Genomic DNA, 15,418 nt, shown 5'->3' on the forward strand with positions numbered 1-15,418 from the left:
AGGTGGGGAGGACAAAACTGGAATCTGCAGGGACAGGCAGGGTGGTGGGGTGACCAAGCAGGGACGAGGAGTCAGGATCCAGCCTCCAGGCTGGCTCTGCACACCCTCTCTGAGCAGCTTCCTCACCTGTAGAAGTGGGACGCCTCCTCCGCCTTCCAAGTCTTGCTGGGAAGCCAGGGTACTGCTGGCGGGCTCCAGGACTGCTGTCCCCGACCTGGGTCCCAGACTGCCCTGTGCCAGCAGGTGGTGGGCTGCCTGTCTCGGGCAATGCTGGGGCACCAGAGCAGCCTCCTCCCAGTCACCCCCTGGAGGACCAGGAGGGCCCTGGATTCACTGCAGATCCTGGGCCGGCCGGCTAGCATGCCCAGCAGCCCTGCCCCCACCCCAGGCAGGAAGGCTGCCCGGCGTGGGCAGGAGAGGCTCCCTTCCCAGGGCTTGCCGCCCTGTGCAGGCTTGGGCAGAGGCTAGGCCTACGGGCACCGCGGCCGTTGGTCTTAGAGACCAGCTGTAGCCACAGCCACAGCAGCAGGTGGCACCCTCGCGTGCTTCCCTGGACGCAGCCTGGACTAGGGCATCAGAGAGAGTGTCTGGATCCCAGAGACGGGCTATGACATGGTCACCCAAATGAGAAGGAGGAGGCCGGGCCAGAGGCTCCCTTGTCTCTAATCTCTTTTTTAAAGCTCAACCTGGTGTCCAACACACCCTGGTGTAAACGCTGTGCTTTGCCAAAGAGATTTAGAAGGGCAAGGTAGGAGGTCACGCAGCCGGGCAATCCCCCGCACCCGGGAGCGTGGGCAGAAACCTGCGTGTCCTGTGCCTCCGATCCAGTAGACCAGGAGCTGTGTCCTTGATGCTCAGCTGCTTTGGGCTCTTCTGCAGTCTGGGGGCTCTGGATGGCGCTGCACTGAGGGCCAGGCAAGGGCCAAGCTGCCCTGCAGGGATGCCTTGGGAGTGGGGTCAGGCTGGAGGTGGGTGCAGTGTGCTCTGTTCCCCCCTCATCTCTGTGCACCCCCTTCCCACCCAGGATTAGGAGGCAGGAGGGTGTTCTTAGCACCACACAGGACTCTGGCAGGTCTCTGGGTCGATCCTCCTCTCTGCCTTGGTGCCCGAATCTGTAGAATGGCACTCACCCGCCTCCTCCGGCTGTGGTGAGAAGCGCGGGTCTCAATCAAGTGGCCTCTGCAGGGAACACAAGCCAGCCTGCCCTGGGCTTCAGGACAAGGGGCAATGGGCCAGCCAGGGTGGCCAGTCCTGCCCTGGGACTCCATGGAAGCCCCCACAGGAAGCTGGCTTCCAGATCATTCCCGGGGCTGTGCTGCCGTGCCCTGCAGAGGCACCTCTCGAACCAGGGAAGCCAGGGGCCAGACCCCAGGAGCCACACACCAGGCTGCAACCACACTAGTGCCTACCTGGGGACGGCATCCACACACATGCCTGCTGTGCGTGCAGGGCCCCCGCGGCACCCAGGGGGAGTGTGGCGTTCAGCTCTCCTGCAGCGCAGACAGCCTCCCAGGAGGGCCAGGAGAGGCCTAGGGCCCAGTCACCAGGCCAACCACCCAGCCAACAGGGCCCTGCTGCCCACACAGGGTCACCAGGCAGGTCCTGGTGCTCCGAGGGGCAGTGCTCCTCTGTATGGCTGCTCGGGGATTCCCAAGCATTCCAAAGCAGGGTGCTGGGGGAGGCGAAGGGGCGCTCGGAGTTGGCACCACCACTTTCTGGCTGTGCCAACAGGGTGAGCTAGAGATTCCCCTAAACTTCAGCACCCCCGGCCGTGGCAGGAGGGATTGGACCACAGGGAGAATTGGAAAAGAGGGGAAGAGGGAACAGCACGTGACCCTGGTGCCTGGGACACAGCAGGTGCTGGTCAACCAGGCCATGATGGTCACGGAGGGAAAGGGACCCCAAGGGGCTGGACACAGATCTCTCAGGTCATCAGGCCCAGGGTTTGGCCCTTTTAGTTACCAAGCCGCTCTGTGATCTGAAGGAGGCTTCTTCCTCGGCTTCTCCCCACTAGTAACCCTCACATTTGCTAAAAGCTGGGCAGAGCTTGTGCCCAAGAGTTCTCAGCATCTCCTTAGCACCTACCACCCTTGCCCAACGAGGCCAAGTAGGGAGGGCAGCCACCTCCAGGGCCCAGCCTGGCACTGCTAGGGGCATCCTGTGCCACTGGGCTCCTGCCTGCCAACCCTGGACTCTGCCCTTCCTGCTCACTAGCTGGCCCTCCGGAGCACTGGGCTCTGCAGCCTCCCCAGTTCCCTCCTGCCCCTGGCACCCTCTCCAACTTGGTGCCACTGCCTGGGGTCAGAAAGCAGGCAGGCCTCACACGGGGTCAGTGCCACTGTGCTCCCACGGGGACCTGTCCTTGGCCAGGGAATGGGAGCTCCTCACAGGTCTCTGGAAGCCACCCAGGCTATCCCTTGTGGAGGTGGCTTCAGTGCCAAGGCCCTGCAGGGTGCCCAAATGCCCACCCCAGTCCCCACCAACCGCCGCACTATGACGTCCCTCGTCTGGAGACTCACAGCTCCCCAAGACCCTCATTCCAAGGCCTCCTAGGAAGTTCCCTGGAGCAGGGAGAGGGCCTTCTCCTTGGCCATCTCCTTGGTCACCCCAGGGATCATGACTGTTGACACTTGGTGGGTGACAGCCAGATCCATTGGCTGCTTCAGTACCAGAATGTTCTTTCCACGGAGTGTCACTTGGGGTTCCAAACGTGGAGGGGGCCCTAGCCGGGTGCTGCCCTGTGGTGTGGCAACTTCGGCACATCCCCAGGCCTCGTGTGCAGGAGTGTGGTCAGGCTGAAGTGACCTGCAGCCGGCTGGGCCCCTGTGTGCAGCTCAGGTCTAACTGTCCTGCTCAGGGAGAAAGCAGCCTTCTCCAGGCTGCGGCCCGGGCTGTGGCTGCTCGGGGACGGCCACCCAGCACCCCTTCTCACACTCTCCTCCCTCCCAGGGTCTGGTGCCTGGATGCCAAGGCTGAATGCCACAGGGTTTGGACTATGAGCCTGAAGCCTGTGTGGGCTGCCGTCCCCCATGTCCTGGTCACAAGACTCTCGTTACTGCAGCCTTGGGTGGGCAGCCCTGTGCTGTGGCTGAGGGCCAGGGCTGCAGTCAGCCCCTGTGGCGGGATGGGTACAGGTGGCTCCATCTGGGAGCTGTCCTCTGTGTGTGCTGCTACACTGCTGTCCTTTGGTCCTTTGAAGCCGAGGCCCCTGGCTGGCCTGAGACCTCCACCCTGGCTCCCCTGCTTGGCTTGGACAGAGCTCAGACTGAGCAGGGGCTTCTGGCCTGGTGGGGGTGTGTGGTGGGGGCGGCGTTGGCTTTGTGGCTGCCCCCTGAGACTGGCAGTGCTCAGGGTGGCTGTCCATTCATGTGCTATGCTGCAAACCCAAGGCCTCGGGAGGGCAGGTTGATTCTAACAGAGGACGCACTGCAAAGTCTGGTCTTCCTGCCCCCCCCCACACACACACCGGGCTGGAGTTTGCAGGACTGCTTTGGAATCTTCTGGCCAACACAATGGCTCTGCACTAGCCTGTTCAGGGCCACACCCACCATTGCAGGAGGACAGCTCTGGTGCACAACAGCATTGGCCACATGGTGATCTGGCTGCACTCTGGGGCTCTGGCCAAGAGCAGCTGACCGGGAAGCCTTGCTATGTCAGGACACTGTGGAGAAATCCCCCGGAGGGGGCTGAGTTACGAGAAGACTGCAAAGAAGGGGCGTCGGTGGGAGCAGGAGGCCAGGACACCCTTCTTGATGACCTCATTTTATGTTTCTGAGCAAAAACAACGAAGGAAACTCTGGAGGTTCCGATGGAGGAAAGGTTCTGAGCAGGGCCCACCCAGGCCTCCGTGGTAGGACCATGCCGTGACAGGGCGAAGCTCTGCTTGAGTGTTCCCCTGCGTTCTCATCTCCCAGTCTTGAGAACAAGGGCAGTGCCATCAATAATTACACGAGGGTGACAGCTGTAAAACGGATCGTCCCCGCAGGCGGAGCATACGGCCGCTGCTTATCTGTGCAGGCCACCACTTTGCAGAGATGAAGAGATACTAGATGAGAAAGGCCCCTACTCAGAGCAGCATCCGACGCAGGGTCTTCCGTCAGGGATGAGGCGCCTGGCATGTCCCCTGCAATGTGAGCTCTGGTCTTGTGATGCTGTGGGAGTGTTGGAGGGCAAGGCACCTGGGGATTGAAGCCCACCCAGGAGCTAGGTTTGCAGGGGGCAGCCAGGAAATGGGAAGAACAGGAGCGCGGGCACCCCATGCCTGCAGGATTTGCCTCAGATTCCTGCCGCGCAGCTCACCAGCCAGTCAGAGGCGTTCCTGGCTGGTGTCCTTATGCTCTGCACCTGGTGACCAGAGCCCACCCTTCCACCACAGAATCTGAAAGCACCCGTCCACTGGCATCTTGGCCTTCTGGAAGTTGGGCCTGGGTGACTTGGCCAATCAGGGGTTCAGGCCCTGGACTTCTCAGCCAATCAGCTGCACCAACATCAAATTACTTGTCCAGTTATATATCTGCCCTGAACTATGACTTAGAACTGTGCAGAAGTGAGTCTGGGACCTGGAGGGCTACTGTGGCCCTGGAGGCCCTCATCTGGGACCAGCAGCACAGGGGTCCTGGCTGGGACACTTGGTACTCAGGGTCCAGCCTCTGCTGCCCCCCACCTGCAGCCCTGGCTGCATAGCTGGGAGCAGCGCCCCTCCTGGCCGCATTGTGTGCTGCCCTTCATTTTTCTAGGAATTCCCGTCCTGCTTGTGTCTTTACCTTGCTCACAGTTGGGGAGTCCGGCTGGTGTGCTGCAGGGGCTCCAAAACCTGGCCTTTCCCTGGCCTTCCACAGTCTTCTCTGAAACAGCCCAGTCCTTTGTCAAAGACAGAGGAATGTGCTTTGCAGAGCCTCTCGGCCACCCGTGTGGCCCTGGAAAGGCCACAGGTGCAGTGTGGACGGGGGGGGGGGGGGGAAGAAGTTCACTCGTTGTTATCCGCACCTCAAGTTTGCAGAGCTCTGACTCAGAGCAGGGAGGGGTCCGCGGTCCTCGCATACCCAGAGCCAGAGTAAGTGGTCAGGGGACGGCTGGGCACTGTCTAATGTGCCCGCCGTGTTCATGAGTTGGAAACTGAGCCCCAGTGCGACAGTGGGGAGGGGCCCGATGGGAAGTGACGGGGTGGGATCTCAGGAGGGGCCAGCTGTCACGAGAGCCCTTGTCATAAAGTGAGTCTGCCTCCCTCCCGACGGCACTGTGACCCTGAGCTCTCCTGTGACCTACCAGCTCCTGTGCAGACTCGGCCCAGGGCTCCTGCTGGCTGCCTCCTGAGGCTGGACCAGGAGGAAGGGAACCTGGCAGCCACTTCCCCTGGACACGGCCCAGAATCCTGCAATCGACCTCCTTGTTCCTACCACGTGTGCCACCAGCCTGGCAGTGGTGGCCGCTGGGAGGCACAGCCTTTCAGTGGATGAAGGCAAAGCCCAGCCAACACCCTCACCGTCTGCAAACCCCAGGGCAGCCCCAAGCGCTGTTCATCAAATGCTGCGCTTCCCTGTCTCCATGCACATGTTGGTTTGCTTGCTCTGACTCCCTGCCTGGACAGGAAATATGGTCCACTCTCTGATCAACAGATTGTGCAGAAAAGCGGGTCACATGCTTCAAGGGCTGAGGTACCACTGTCCAGGGAGACAGAGAATAACTGCCCCTGACCTGGGTCCAGAGGGACTGCTGTGTGCAAAGCCCCCAGTCCTTGTCCCTGATGACCTGCAGTGGGCAGGCAACCTGGGTGAAAAATAACCTGGTGTTGTTTTTAACCACTGAGATTTGGGGGATGTTTGTTACTTTGGCATGACCTCAATTATTCTGACTGATACAAACCCTCTGAACAGGGCTTAAATCTGAGCAGAAAGATGGTTGGGCTTAGGGTCAGGGTCATCATGGCAGGTATTAAAGAGCCTGTGGAGGTGTGATAGTGAGACAGCAGGACAGACCCCAAGTGTAAACACAACATGCTCTGAGGCTTGAGCAAAGAGGGTCCTTATGGTCCAATGTGGGTCCTTATCACAGCCCTGGGCCACCCCAGGGTGGTGCTGTTCCCCTTGAAAAACCCAATAGCAGTGACAAGCCACCTGTACCATGCCAGGGAGACCAGCGTCGAGGCCCTCATTTCCAAAGAGGACCGACCTCACACGGCACGGACAACATCACTACTGGGGCCCTTCGGGGTGCTTTTTCTGAACCTGGGACGTTGGTGGCCGCTGACAGGCTGCAGTGATTTTCCCAGCTCCGATCCAGGGTCTCCCCTCCCCCGCCCCGCCCTGCCCATCTCCCGGAGGCCATCGGGGCTGGCACTGGTGCAGAGCTGGCCGCCAGGGTCTTGCAGCTATCAGGAGCACAGCGGGAACTGCCTGTGACCTGGGCTCCCAAGTCCCTGGCTGGGCCACAGCCTGCAAGGTGCTGGGCTTGGCAGGTGTGACTGTGCCTGTGTGTCTGCTTCTGAGAATCCACTGTCACACTGAGGGTGTGACAAGAGAAAATGTGAGAGGCGGCCAGCCAAAGGTGACAGGCAGTGAGGAGGACACTGTGGCAGGCGCTGGGCACTGAAGGCCCAGTCCTTCCCGTCTCCTAAACTGCTGCTGTGCCGGGGAGCGGGTGCCCGCCTCACAGGGGTAAGGTCCTAAGGGGAATCAGACCCAGCGCCTCCTCCGTCCTCTGAGCCCAGTGGCCTGGTCCTCCCAGTGAAACTGCAGCAAGAGGGAGATGGCGCTGTCCCATCGCTGCAAGACCAAGAGGTACTGGCCAGCGCGGCGGCCCCGGTGCACGCCTGCTGCGGGTACCCGGCTCTCGGCACAGTTCTGAGGACCGTGCCCAGAGTGCAGCCACCAGCCCAGGCTGTGGCCCACCTTGTTCACCTCCTGGAGGCTCCAGGTCCCCGGTCCCCCTCCCCCGCAGCTCCCAGCAATCCCGCTGGCCCAGGGACACCACTGTTCTTTACCAGACTGTGGCGCTGAGCGGGAACAAGGCCAGTCACCCAGATATGCCCCGGCCTTGTGCTCTCAGGAGCGGGGAGCCCCGGAGGGCCGGGCAGGAGCTGGCCCTGAGAACACAGAGGAGAGGCCACGGGAGGCCAAGGGGTCTCACGGCTGGCTTCTCTCTCCTGAGCAGGAGGGCGCTCAGGCCAGAGCCAGGTGCCAAAGGAGGCCCCGTGCGGCCTGCTCCTCCTGGGGGGGGAGCTTCAGGGGGCCCTCAGCACAGCCCCCACTACCCACCGCCCCCCTCCACCTGCCGCTGCCCAGCTCCCAAGGCAGCCAGGTAGCCAGGGTGGCCGGGGGGCTGGGCAGCTGGGCCACCACCATTGGACCAAGGCAGGAGCCCAGATGTCCAGCAGCCCCTGGCCCATGGAACTGCTGGTTTCCTTTGAAAGTTGAAGGGAAAAATGGGGACTTTACAGTGGCATGTTCCCCGGATGCTGAGGCCATGAGAGCCCTCCAGAGATGGTCCTGCACGTGCCTCACCCAGCCCCACTCGTCACACTCCCCTGTGGGGACAGGCTGGCCCTGGTCTCCTCTCGAGGCAGGACTGGCCCAGGTGTGTGTCTGCCCGTGCCACGTAGCGCCAGGGACCCGCCAGGCTGAACAGCAGGCACCCCCCCACCCCCATTCCAGCTCTTCAGTCCTTCCCAGTCCCTGAGTGTTGACCCCATCTGTCTTCTGAAGGGACACATGGCTTCTATTGCGATCTCTCGGGTCGGGGGTTTCAGGTGACATCCTCGGTGCTCAGTCTCCACCTCTCATTAGACCAGCATCTCCTCCAGCCCTCAGAGCAGGGGCACCCCAAGCACAGCGCACCACCCTCTGTTCAGGGTTTGTATTGGGGAACTTCAGGGACAAGTGTGACCAAGGGTTTCCCTTTCCTAAAACTACTGTCCCCGGCGATTGACAGCCGCCTTACACTACTGTCCCCGGCGATTGACAGCCGCCTTACACTACTGTCCCTGGGGATTGACAGCCGGCTCTCTTTCACAAAAGCTGACTCGTTTTCTCGTTGAACCTTCCGGAGGTCACTCCTGCCCAGCCTCCCACACCCCACCAGGGTGGCGCCACCCAGAGAGCCTGGCCTCTTCTCCCTTGGCTTGGCTCTCCTCGGGCTCCTGCGTGTCTGGCTCTGGGCATTTTCGGATGAGAACCCAGCTGTGGACCGGGCAGGGGGCGTCTCTGGTGGGGGGTCCCCATCGAGGGCGGGGACTCTGCAGCAGCAGTTCTGCGCCCACCTCAGCCCTGCCCTGCTGCGTTTCACTCTGGGAAACTTTAAGTCCAGAGGCCCAGCTTGGCGCTGGCCCGTGTGTCTTCTGGCCACCCAGGAGCATCACGGTTCTACAGCCACGGCTGCCTCCTCGCCACGCCCCCTTCCATCTCTGCCTTTGCCGAGTAGCTCTGCCTGCTTTGGTGGCCATCCCGTCCCTGCCCACGGTCATCCTAGGTCCCCTGGCCATGGAGGCTCCTCCCCTGCCTCCCCGCTCCTCCTCTGCTGTGCCCAGAGTGCCCCCACCTCGGTCTCAGCTCCTCACCGACCCCACGTCTGATCAGTGTCTGAAGAGGAGGACAGGGAGAAGGACAGGGAGGAGGACAGGGAGGAGGACGGGGAGGAGGACGGGAGGAGGACTGGTGTCCTCCTCGGCATACGGTGTGCAAAGCCAGAGCCACGCACGCTCCACCCTGATGCTGCTCTTCAACATCAGGGCGGAAAGAACAGGAAAAGGCGGCTCCTCCTTCCCTCGACCTGCAGATCTGTCGGACGGCCCTCTCTGGCCAGGGTCAGCTCTGCCACCTTTAGCCTTGGCTAAATCCCAGCTTCCGGGAGCCAGCGAGGTCAGAAGAGCAACTCAGGAGCGCCCAAGCTGTAGAGCAGCTGTGGCTCTGGAACCGTCCTGCTCCCCCCGGTTGGGGACGTAATCAATTGATCCAACATAATTCCTCTCGTCAGCAGGGCAGTCCCCCGGAAGTCCACTCCTTCCCTGTGCCCCAAGGCTGGCAATGTCTGTTCCAGCTTTACAGACAATTTAGCCAATTTTTGTCCCCTCAAAGAGTTTGAAGCACTTAAAAAAAAAAAAACCATTGTGACCATGACACGCGATTGGGACTCATTGTCTTAGCTCATTGCCGCTCTCTAAACAAGAGCTTCAGGCTGTGGAATTAGGGCCTTTCTATTTTTGATGTCCCCATTTCTCAAAATAGGTGGGGTGGGGCCGGCTCTGTCCCAGATCGCCCGCCAGGGCCCTTGGGTCTGAGACAGCGCCTGCGGTGACTCTCAGTTCCACTCAACGCTGGGCCACACTGTGCTCCGGCCAGGGCACCGGCCTCCACCAGGCTCCACGGGGCAGATCAGGCAAAGGATGCCTTCCAGGATCCAGGAAGAGGGAGGCTGGTGGCTTTGCTGAGTGACACAGAGTGCAGAGCTTTCTACCAACGTAGCTGCTCTAGCAAGACCAGCGCCTCCAGGCTGACCCCTGACATCTGCACCTGCCCTGGACAGTCCTGGGGGTGAACCCACACACAATCTGATACTGAGCTTCATCCCTGGCCCCTTTTTTATTTTGAAATAGGGTTTCACTAAGTTGCAGAGGCTGACCTCAAACTTGTAATCCTCCTGCCTCAGTCTCCCAAGATGCTAGGATTACAGGCTGCTGCACCTGGCAAAGCCACCGAGGACTTTCAGAGCAGGTGGGTGTGACTCTGGAATGTCTCTAAAGCATCCGCCGTGCCGTGTGGAGCCGTGACGCCCACTGTGTGGTCTGGGGCCCAGGCAGCTTGCCTCCTTGCCCGGGGCAGCTGGGCAAGACTGGGAGAGTTTGTGGGGGAGGGTTGTGTGTTTGCCGGCCACGCGGCTCCGCAGACTGGACACATTGGATCAAAAGGACCCAGTCCACTTATGCTCGGTCCCAGGTCAAGGGGCTGCTCTGGCCCCGGCCCTGCTGGCTGAGCCCGAGGAGGCCGGGGAGCATGAGGCCCTCGAAGCAGCCCAGTAGCCCACCCCGAGGCCACGCCTGGCCACTCCTCCCGGCCCACCTCTTGGTACCCCACAGTGGGGCATGAGTACGGTCAACCGCAGCGCTGTGGACGGAGGACAAGTCAGTGTCTCCCAGCTGCCAGGCTCCGGTGTGACTCTCATGTAGCCGCAGGACACGGTGGCGAGGCCCAGGAAGCACCGGGCGTCTGTTTGGAAGAAATGGAACTCGCACTTCATCTCATGCCGTCCACAAAGATCGATTCAAGATGAACAAGGAAGACCCACGATCTTCTCCAAGGAGACCCAGGCAGAAAGCTCCTCAGACAAGACCTAAAAAACAGACTAGAAGTCCGGTTAGATTCGTCCACACCAAAACTGCTTACCAGATGAAAAGTCCCCGTAAGAAATGGAGGAAAGCCAGGCTGGGAGGGGACATTCACAAAGCCCACCCGACCGCAAACTGCAAACTGCGACGCGGCCCCTTCTAGAACTCCCAGGACTTCGTGGTGAGAAGGCAAAGAGCCCGAGAGGCGGGGCTGGCGGCGAGCAGGTGTTCCCAAGAGGGAGCAAACGGGCCGGGGTGGTGGCCCATGCCTGTGATCCCAGCAGCTCAGGAGGCTGAAGTAGGAGGATCGCAAGTTCAAAGCCAGCCTCAGCAACTCAGCAAGGCCCTGAGCAACTCAGCGAGACCCTGTCTCTAAGTAAAATATAAGAAAGGGCTGGTGTGTGGCCCAGGGGTTAAGCACCTCTGGGTTCGATTCCCAGTACCAAAAAAAAAAAAAAAAAAAGGGCGTAAACAGAAGGCCCTGGCCTGCCGGCCGGGTTCCCTGTCTACCCAGCGTCCTCAGCTTCCTGGGTGGTACCTGGCTTCCAAGGCCACCACTCCTGCTCCTGCTCTGTCCACGAGGCGTGTGGAGCCCACTCCCCCCTCTGTGCCCTGAGGAGGCCATTATGGCATCAGGAGCTTCCAGGGCAGAGTCTGCCCAGAGATGGGCACACTGTCCAATCAGTCAAGGAGGGGCGATCTGGGGGCTTCCTTCAGAACCGTGGGGAAGAGAGGGAATTTCATCCCGCTGGACCTGAAGGAGGCCAGAGTCCCTGGTGACCGGTCACTCTGCCTTGGCTGCAAGTGGATCTGACAAAGAAAGAAGCAGAGTCAAGAGGGGAGCAGCTCCTGGGTCCAACCCAGCCTGAAGCCCATGTGGCAGGTCTCAGAAATGGCTGCCACTCTTCCCATCGCTGCATCATGGATTTAGAGTCCTCCCACTCAAGGGACTGAGTCTGCTTTTCCACTCCCCTAGAACCTGAGCCATGTGCTTGCTTTGGCCAAGGCTGGTAGCAAATGCAGAGGCTGGAGCACACCCGCGAGCAGGGCCGGGCCTGCCTGGTGCTCTTGGGCCGGCCTGCTGGAGGGTGAGACACGCACGCACAGCTTACTCACCCCTGTGCCCCTCTGAGCTCCAGGACCAACCGGCCACCAACACCAACAGCCACCATGAGGCCCAGCTCATCCTAGACCACTGGTCCCTACTGGGCAGCTGGCCAGTGGCAAACTGCCCCGTCCGCTCACAAGCTCAGGAGCAATATCACAACCGGCTGTTCGAGTCCAGTGTGGGGAGGGTTTGTTACGCAGCAAGAGCTAACCAATACGAGAGGCCACCTCTGGACCTCTGGTCACACGGATGCCCCCCGGGCTGAAGCTCGGTTCAGCGGGACTCCTGCTGTCCTTTCTGGGAGAAAGCTCACGGTGCTGCTCTCGTCCATGTCACCCTCAGCCATCCTTTCCTTCTCTCTGTGGGGAGGGTCACTGACCAAGGTGTCTTATTCCAGCCGTGGTGTCTGTGGACGTGGCTGACCAGGGCGTCTTGACCCACCTCCTGGGCCATCTCTGGCTGTCACCCGTCACACCTCAATCTGTTCTCAGGCTGACTGTCACCTTCCTGCTTCCTGGAAGCTTCTCCCCTGGGCTGGTGACACTGCAGACTCAGAGGGGACAGGTGCCTGCCCTTTTTCAGGACTCAGGGAATGGCCTGCTTCCTCTCCATTCTGGGACAAGCGGTGTCCACCGACCACGGTGGCTGTCTCGGCACCAGGCCCCGCTCACCCCCTGCTCAGCGGGGCGTCCTCCCGGCTCAGGGCTCAGGCCTCGCCTCGTGGGAGAGACAGGTGGCCTCCTGCAGAGGCAGCCACCCAAAACCAGGCCTGGGACCCCTGAGGCCCGACCCACTGCTGCCCTCCACGGGTGGCACGGGAGCTGGGAATGGGAGCAGGGGCTCTCTGCAGCACCACGGGCACCTGGGGACTGAAACCAGGGAAAGCCAGAGGCCTGTCCAGGGTGGCCTCTTCAGGAGCTGGAGGTAGGAAGAGGCAGAGTGCCTGGAGCTCAGGGCTGGGGCTCACCGGCCCAAGAGAGGCCCAGAGATGCCATCCCAGGGGGCTGAAGCTAGCTGGCTGGCCGTCTGTCCCCAGACCAGGACATAGAGCTCCCAAGGTCCACACCTGCCCCTCTGTGTCAGAAAGGCCCTTCACGGGCTACCAAGGGCGTCCATAACCGCCCAGAGGCCGGGCTGTCCAGGACTACCGTGGCCAGCTGACCCGGGAAGTACCAGCCCTCGGGAGACAGGTGTGGCCCGCTGCAGCTTTCTGCACCAGGCCCTGACAATGGCTGGCTCCGTGCTCCCTGCAGCAGGGAATCCAGTCAGGAAAGGGGATCAGAGCCATGCTCTGCTAAGAAGTGGAAATGAGCACGTGGCCCGTGGGCCCTCCCTGTCCCTGCCCTCCCTCCTCGTGGCCGGACTCTCTGTGAGCAGTTCACTCCTCCTGGCCTCCCAGGGGACTCCCCACCACTCTGCCTCCAGCCCGCCAGCCAGCCTGCGTCCTGTTCTGTGGCTCCATGGCCCACCCAGGGAGATAGCCCATCCCAGGCCTGGCTGACCACCTCGCCCACTTAGAGCCCCAGCCTGTCCTCTCCTCCGCCAGGAGTCCCAGGCTAACCGGGCCTCTGAGGCCTGGTGGGGAAGACCCCCCACGTCACGCCCAGGACACAGTGGGCCGCACCCACAGCCTGCACCCCATTCTCTAGGGGAGGCAGCCAGGGAGGCTGGGCTCTCCAGGTGGCTAGAAGACGAAGGGCCGACTTGAGGGTCCTGTGGGGACCTGGGACAGGGAAGAGACACCACCATGACAGAGACCCAGGACCCCAGGCCAGCAGCTGGGGCCGTTCCAGCCCTGAAACCTGCACCGTGCAGCAAGGCGTGCACTCCTGGCCACCTGCTCCCCTCGGCATTAAGGGATAGCAATGGGGACGGCCCTGGGCAGGGTCGTGTCCCTGACGCCCAGCTCTGCTCTGTCCCTTCAGAGAGGTTGGAAGAGGCTGTGCTCAGCCACTGGCCTCCTGCAGCCAGGGTGGCCTCCGCGGCAGTTCCAGGAGCTGGTCCAGGCTGCCCACCCCCTCGCTGGCGTGGACCCTCTGCACACACCTGCGGTGCCCAGGGCACGTGGCCCCTGAGTCCTGGAACCAGAGCCTCACCACAGCCCCAGGGATGACCAGGAGGCCCTCCTGTTCTCTGGCCTTGGACAGTCCCCACTCCCAGGACCTGAGGGGGGTGACCAGGTGACTGAGCTTCGACATGACGTGGTACTTTCCGGAGAAGTCTCTAGAGTGGCCTCGGTGGAGCCGTCTGAGCAAGCTCAGAGTCGTCGGCCATCATGAGACGGCGGGGGAGAGGAGGCTACGTGCTTGAAACCAGTCTGTCCCTCGCTCCGCCTGGGTCTGCAGCTGTGCCGTCCTGGGCAAGTTGTCCACCCGGTCTGGGCCCCACTTCCTCATCTGTAAAGTGGGGATAAATCCGTTACAGTGGACGAGACACCAAGATAACACTCCCACGGGTTAACAGAGAGAATGCAGGTCGGGTTCATACCACAGCCTGGCGCCAAGCGTCATGGAATGCCGTCAGTGTTCAGGTGGCACAAACTTCACTTCACAAGTAGGAAAACTGAACCCAGTGGGCGCCGGGCCCACCCGGGTCACCGCAGCCACTCTGCAGGCTGAGGCAGGAGGACCAAGGTTCAAGGCCAGCCTGGGTAACTTAGGGAGGCCCTGTCTCAAAAACCAAAGAAGGGCTGGGGCAGGGGCAAAGCTGCTCTGAGCCATCCAGGGCTCCAGGGCTGCCCTCCCCTGCCTGGGATTCTCTCGGGGACAAGGGACGCTGGCCACATCTCGCTGCACCCTGGGAACAAGCCGTCCACCACACAGCGCACTGGAGGGAACCCGATGCCCACAGCCAGGGAGAAGGGTGTTGGAAACCTGAAGGTCACCAGCGGGGCTGGCGGGCACCCCAGAGACCTTGCCTTGACCCAGGGAAACAAGGCCGTGTGGCAAGCTGCCACCAGGGGGAGCCGGCGCCACGCAGGGGCTGCCTAGAGGGAGCCGAGCAGGGAGGTGCTGCCCCACCCCTGCCTGGGCCTTCCAGGGCCCAGACGTGACCAGGTGTCCCCAAGACCCCACCCTGAGTCCGTGCGCCATGCTTCAGGATGCCAAGCAGGCTCCTGGGGGGCTGCAGTGGGCGGTTGCCCCCTCCCCTTGACTCGCCGGGCCACCCAAACTCAGCTCCTCAATGCCACCCCTAAAGTGATGGTCAGTGTCTCCTACTGGGGGAGGTGAGCCCCCAGGGGAGGCTCTGTCTCCTGGAATCTAAGTGAAACCCCAGCCCCCGAGTTGTGCATGGTGCACATACAGCAGGGGCTCAATAAATACCACTTACCTGGCTCTGCCTGCTTCTCCTTCTGGGAGGCACAGCACCTCCTGCCCTGCTCCCTGCTCGCTGTCCTGAGGCCCTCTGCAGTGTGGCTCCTCTGCAGCGGGGGCTGAGCGAGTCAGGAGTGGCCAGTGGCCACCAGGGAAGCCGCCCCACAGGTGGTCGTGAGCCGCCACGGGGCTGCGAGCTTCATCCCAGCACACCTGGTGCTCTGGCGCCCTGAAGACCACAGGTGTTTTTACATCAGTTTGGGAAAGAAGAGGGTCATGGAGCAAAGGGTGAGGCCCCTGGGGCAGTGGCCTGAGATCCTGACTGCAGCCCCTGCAGAGGACGAGGACTGGGGTGCAGGAGGAGTGCCCAGGCCCCGGGTCCCAGGACTGTGCTCAGCTTGGCCTGAGGTGGATTTGGAGTAGGCAAGAAAACACCTGCCCCTGTGGGTGGGTCTGGCCCCCGATCCTGGAGGGGTCCCCTCCACCAGGGACCAGCTGCTCCCACCGGTGAGCTGTGTGGCCGGCCTGGGCAGGGGCGCCTGGGCTGCTCTCACTAAGCCCTTCCCGCTGCAGGCTGTGCAAACCCTGCGGCCTCTCCTGGGGCCCAGGACTGCAGCGCCCTGGCTGAGACCCTCATGGCCAGGTGTGGCCTGAGGCAGCTCAGTGGTGGGCCTGTCTCTT

General features: G+C 61.9%; 1 long non-coding RNA gene across 1 annotated transcript; it reads right to left on the reverse strand.

Moving 5' to 3' along the window:
- Positions 1 to 10,691: 10,691 nt before the first annotated feature.
- On the reverse strand, positions 10,692 to 15,320 carry LOC125618101. Its single transcript, XR_007349338.1, has 3 exons — positions 14,754 to 15,320; positions 13,911 to 14,037; positions 10,692 to 13,819 (listed from the first exon to the last, which is right to left on the reverse strand). It is a non-coding gene; the product is annotated as an uncharacterized LOC125618101 (long non-coding RNA).
- Positions 15,321 to 15,418: the final 98 nt, after the last annotated feature.

This window comes from Marmota marmota, unplaced genomic scaffold (assembly GCF_001458135.2).
Source record: "Marmota marmota marmota unplaced genomic scaffold, marMar, whole genome shotgun sequence".
In the NCBI taxonomy this organism is placed as follows: Eukaryota; Metazoa; Chordata; class Mammalia; order Rodentia; family Sciuridae; genus Marmota; species Marmota marmota.